The sequence below is a fragment of the Amblyraja radiata genome, chromosome 17 (assembly GCF_010909765.2).
Source record: "Amblyraja radiata isolate CabotCenter1 chromosome 17, sAmbRad1.1.pri, whole genome shotgun sequence".
NCBI classification, from domain to species: domain Eukaryota; kingdom Metazoa; phylum Chordata; class Chondrichthyes; order Rajiformes; family Rajidae; genus Amblyraja; species Amblyraja radiata.
Genome location: NC_045972.1, coordinates 6,719,271 through 6,725,366, shown reverse-complemented (window position 1 = coordinate 6,725,366; position 6,096 = coordinate 6,719,271).

The following is a 6,096-nucleotide window of genomic DNA, read 5'->3' as shown; positions in this document are numbered from 1 at the left end:
AACCACGCCCCATCATATTAGTATAACTGTAGTATCCTCCCTTTGTTCCTCCCACTAGGTCCCAGTACGCCTGAAGGCTGGATGCAGTCAGTGCTGGGACGTGTGTGCCATGTGCTATAATAAAGTACCAGTAAAGGTTACAGTGTGTCAGTTATCACTCCTTTACAGTATGCAACTGGAGTCAGGGTCAGGAGTAGTACCAGGTGTGCAGTGCGACCCAGGTTGGTCAACATGGGCCAAGTGTTTGATTATAATCTGATGTTCAAGAAGGAACTGCAGATGCTGGAAAATCGAAGGTAGACAAAAGTGCTGGAGAAACTCAGCGGGTGCGGCAGCATCTATGGAGCGAAGGAAATAGGCAACGTTTCGAGCCGAAACTCTTTATAATCTGATTTCCATACATGAATACACTAAGATCATTCACGTGCTGCACCTGTTGATCAGAGCCTGGCTCTACTGTGGAATGTAATTAGGAATGTAATTTAGCTTAACCTTATTCATAGATAAACCAATTTAAAGCATAAATATTGCATTCAAGTGTAAGTTAAAATACTCGCTACAGTATGCACCAGATTGCACAATTTCAAGCTGAAAAATGCAAAAGCTCCGTAGCAGCGAGCTTGCAAAGATATCCTCCATCAAACCTTCTTAACATTTCTTTATCTCTGTTTTTTAGGTTATAAAGTACAGCTTCAATTCATTTCCTGTTACAATATTACAATGCCGGATATCCACAAAATACCGTTATATCCAGTTTAGTTTATTGTCACTTGTACCGAGGTACAGAAAAAACGTTTGTTGCCTGCAATCCAGTCAGCGGATATTTCCCCTGTTGGACGGATCTAGAACCAGAGGGGTCAATGCCTTATGAGAAGTGGCTACATATTGAAGGCAATTGAGAAGGACCCTCTCTCAGATGTCATTTCTCTTTGGACTTCTCTACTCAAGAGAGCTATGAAGATTGTGTCACTGTGCATTCAAGGCTTGGGGTAATCAAGGGTTACTGGAATTGAACGTAAAATGAAGGTAAGATCAGCTATGATCTGATAGAATTTTGGTCTCCTAATTTGAGGAAGGACATCCTTGTGATTGAGGCAGTGCAGCGTAGGTTCACAAGATTGATCCCAGGGATGGTGGGACTGTCATATGAGGAATGATTGAAAAGACTAGGCTTGTATTCACTGGAGTTTAGAAGGATGAGGGGATATCTTATAGAAACATATACAATTATAAAAGGACTGGACAAGCTTAGTGCAGGAAAAATGTTCCCAATGTTGGGCGAGTCCAGAACCAGGGGTCACAGTCTTAGAATAAAGGGGAGGCCATTTAAGACTGAGGTGAGAAAATACCTTTTCACCCAGAGAGTTGTGAATTTGTGGAATTCCCTGCCAGAGGGCAGTGGAGGCCAAATCACTGGATGGATTTAAGAGAGAGTTAGATAGAGCTCTCGGGGCTAGTGGAAGCAAGGGATATGGGGAGAAGGCAGGCTTGGGTTATTGATTGGGGACGATCAGCCATGATCGCAAAGAATGGCGGTGCTGGCTCGAAGGGCCGAATGGCCTCCTCCTGCACCTATTTTCTATGTTTCTACGTTTCTAGAATGGCAGAGCAGGCTCAAGGGGCCAAATGACCTACTCTTGTTTTCAGTACATATGCTCTTATACTTCTAATTATACTTTGGTCAAGCCAGTCTAACATCAGTTATAAATCAGAATACCCCCTGTGTTTATGTGTGTAGGAGCAAACGGAATGGCCACGTGGAGTTGGTGTTCGAAGTAAAGTGCGATTTAGAAGGGTCTCGACCCAAAACGTCAGTCATTCCTTCTCTCCAGAGATGTTGCCTGTCCCGCTGAGTTACTCCAGCATTTTGTGTCTATGTGTAATTTATTAAAACTGCTGCGCACCAACTACGCCTGGCCTTTCCATTTTTTCACCTCCAGTGTGAACCCAATTAATTGGGCCAAGAAGGACAACACTGAGTTGAACAGCTGAGTTTCAACTCAACACTAATTTGAACATTGCCTCTTACAAGACTTATTTTACAGTAAATGGTTTAAAATGAAGCAGCAAAGATCATGAATAGGGACTTAAGATCCTAACTGCGCATGTATTTTGCAAAATTATTCATTGATAAGTGGAGTCCAAGTGCAGACTTGAAGATCGCACGTTTCCTCTTCCAGTCAACAAGGACATGGACATGGCCACAGAACAGAAGCAGGCAATGGTAGACAAAAGTGATGGAGAAGCTCAGCGGGTGCAGCAGTATCTATGGAGCGAAGGAAATAGGCAACGTTTCGGGTTTCGTCCCGAAACTTTCCCTATTTCCGTCACTCCATGGATGCTGCTGCACCCGCTGAGTTTCTCCAGCAGTTTTGTCTACCTTCGATTTTCCAGCATCTGCAGTTCTTTCTTAAACAGGAGGCAATGGTCTGGAGTCCATTTACCATCCTTACATGAAGTAGGTGCTTGGGATTAAGGATGCCCTTCAACCTCATTTGAACAACTCACTTCAGTCTATCCAACAGCTCCATTACCTGTGATTACACAAACTCCATTACACAAGATTTACTATCTCAGCAGCTTTCCATTTTGCAGAATCAGCCATTTTGGGGGAAAGTACTTCTCTTTTACTGGCATATTTTTAATCATTTATGAGCAAAGGACATCCCTGAAGATACGACCAAGTAAACGTTTGGTGATTGCTTCTCATTTGATCAACTTCTATTGCACGGGGGGGGGGGGGGGGGGGGGGGGGGGGGTTGAGAAAATTTCCAGTGTATGGCACTCCTGCCATGCACGATGATGATTAAAATATTCTGATGCAATGGGTGGGAGCAAGCAGAGGTCATGACAAGTAAATATTATGAGTTTAAAGATGAACGCATGCCAAGAATTTATTTTATACTGTTTTAGTTGGCCGTGGTAAACTTTCAGTAATGCAGCAATGGCAATTATGATAGAAGTTTGCTTATCTATTGAAGGCAACTAAATTTGTGCTGTCAGCTGAAGGGTTATCATGTCTGATAAGCTCTTGAGCTATTTACTGCAAGTTTTTTTTCACACATAAAAACAAAACAAATGCATGCTCTTTGGACTTTAAGACACATATTTTTATCTTAAATGCATCAGGGTTAAACGTTGAATATGAAATCTGGCAGGTCAGTATCAAACATCATCTAATTTCCCTTGTCATTGGAACCAGATGAACTGGGGCTCAATGGCACTTTCCAGGTCCTCTGGGCTACCTGCTCAGCTTGTCCTATCATTCTTCACATAAATCCTTCACTGCTAAAGACATACGTGAATCCCCTTGTGTCCTTACGCAAGGTCTGAAGATGTGAATCAATAAAGGAACTCAATTATATTTTTACGCGCAGGAAGGAACTGCAGATGCAACTGAAGATAGACACAAAAAGCTGGAGTAATTCATAAATTTCACCTATCTCCCTGTTAACAATAGCCTGTTTCCTTTATCATCGTTAATTTTTTGCATATCTTTCATTAATTTCTTCCATATCTCTCTATATCAACATCAACATCTCTCATTTCCCTTCGCAATGTGAAGAAGGGTCTCGACTCGAAATGTCACCTATTCCTTTTCTCCAGAAATGCTGTCTGACCCAATGAGTTACTCTGATTTTTATGTCTACCTCCATCAGCGATTGCAGCGCCGGAGTCCCAGGTTCGATCCTGACCAGATTTATGTATAAGCTTGACAAGCGTAAGCTTAGGACCTCGAGATCTGGCCGGCGCTGCAATCGCTGATCAACTGGTCGGCTCTGGGCACTTTCTCGCTCACTTTGAATTGTGGGAGATCTGGCCGCCATTGCTGTCCGGTCGTTGCCTCGCTGTGACCGCTGAAACCCAATGCAGAATCACTCTCTGACTCTGTAAACAATGTTATAAACGAGAAAACAAAACGGTGTATTTTTATATATGACTATATAACTATATTTATATGTGTGTGTGTGTGTGTGTGTGTGTGTGTGTGTGTGTGTGTGTGTGTGTGTGTGTGTGTGTGTGTGTAATATATATACCCACACACACACACGCACAATTTCCCTCCTGGGATTAATAAAGTTCTATCATATAGTATCGTGTGTGTAGGAAGGAACTGCAGATGCTGGTTTAAACTGAAGATAGACACAAAAAGCTGGAGTAACTCAACAGGTCAGACAGATTCTCTGGACAAAAGGAAATTATTACGTTTTGGGTTGGGTCTGAAATAGGTTCCTGCACACCTTTGGAATGTGGAAGGAAACAAAAACCCATGCGATCAAATGGAAAAGGAGCAAACTCCATACAGACAGCACCCATATTCAGGATCAATTCAGGGTCTCTGGCACTTTTAGGCAGCAACTTTATGGCCAATGTACTGCCCCATAGTCTTGAACTTAATTAAAACATACAGTAGCTGTAAAGGGGGACATAGCGTCACTTGGAGATTTAAAACTGAAAATTGATATTTTCATTTTTTTAGTAACCAAAGTTATCAACGTATAATTTTTTGTGTGTTGGAAAACAAAATATAGTGGCACAGCTGGTAGGCTTGCTGTCTCACACGCCAGAGATCAGTGTTTGATCCTGTCCTCGGGCACTGTCTGTGTTAAATTTGCACATTCTCCCTGCAAGCGTGTGGGTTTCCTCCCACATCCCAAAGATGCATTGGCTTTGTAGGTTAACTTGTCTCTGTAAAATTGCCCCTAATATGTGTGGAGTGGGTGAGGAAAGTGGGATAACAGAACTTGTGTGAATGGGTAGACAAAAATGCTGGGGAAACTCAGCGGGTCAGGCAGCATCTATGGAGCGAAGGAAATAGGCGACGTTTTGGGTTGAGACCCTTCTTCAGACTGATGTGAGGGTGGGGGGAACGGGAAGAAAAAAGGAAGAGGCCGAGACAGTGGGCTGAGGGAGAGCTGGGAAGGGGAGGAGAAAGCAGGGATTACCTGAAATTGAAGAAGTCAATGTTCATACTGCTGGGGTGTAAACTGCACAAGTGAAATATGAGGTGCTGCTCCTCCAATTTACGGTGGGCCTCACTCTGGCCATGGAAGAGGCCCAGGACAGAAAGGTAGGATTCGGAGTGGGAGGGGGAGTTGAAGTGTTGGGCCACCGGGAGAAGGAGCGAAGGTCCTTGAATTGATTCAAGGGAGGAGGTAAAGTGACAAGTGTAGCATTTCCTGCGGTTGCAAGGGAAAGTGCCAGGAGAGGGGGTGGTTCGGGTGGGAAGGGACGAATTGATCAGGGAGTTACGGAGGGAGCGGCCTCTGCAGAAAGCCAACAGGGGAGGAGATGGGAAGATGTGGCCAGTGGTGGGATCCCATTGGTAGACAAAAAAGCTGGAGAAAATCAGCGGGTAAGGCAGCATCTATGGAGCGAAGGAATAGACGACGACGTTTCGGGTCGAGACCCTTCTTCAAATTGATGTCAGGGGGGGGGGGGTCACGAAAAAGAAAGGAAGAGGCGGAGACAGTAGGCTATGGGAGAGCTGCGAATGGGAGGGGCAGGAAGGAGAAATCAAGGACTACCTGAAATTAGAGAAGCCAATGTTCATACCGCTGGGGTGTAAACTACCCAAGCAAATATGAGGTGCAGCTCCTCCAATATGCGGTGGGCCTCACTCTGGCCATGGAAGAGGCCCAGGACAGAAAGGTTGGATTCGGAATGGGAAGGGGAGTTGAAGTGTTGAGCCACCGGGAGATCAGGTTGGTTATTGCGAACTGAGGGGAGGTGTTGTGCGAAGCCATCGCCAAGCCTGCGCTTGGTCTCACCGAGGTTGATCATACGCTGAATAATCCAACCACATTTTTGTTTGGAAGTGGAAAGAAATAATAGAAATTGCATTCATTGCAATGTGTAAAGAGTTGAGATACTGTATTATAATTTTGCTACATGTCATTGTGGCATATATCATGTCTTGATTGGTGAATATGTTTAGTTTGTGACTTTATTTGAAGCAGAAATAATATGTGAATGCTTCATTTAGCATAATTCCTCCTGGTAACTGCACACTTTGTCCGAGCACATTATCGCACGCATCATGCAAGCCGTTTTAAATGACCACCTAAACTGTCATTTGGCAACTTAAAAAGCTGC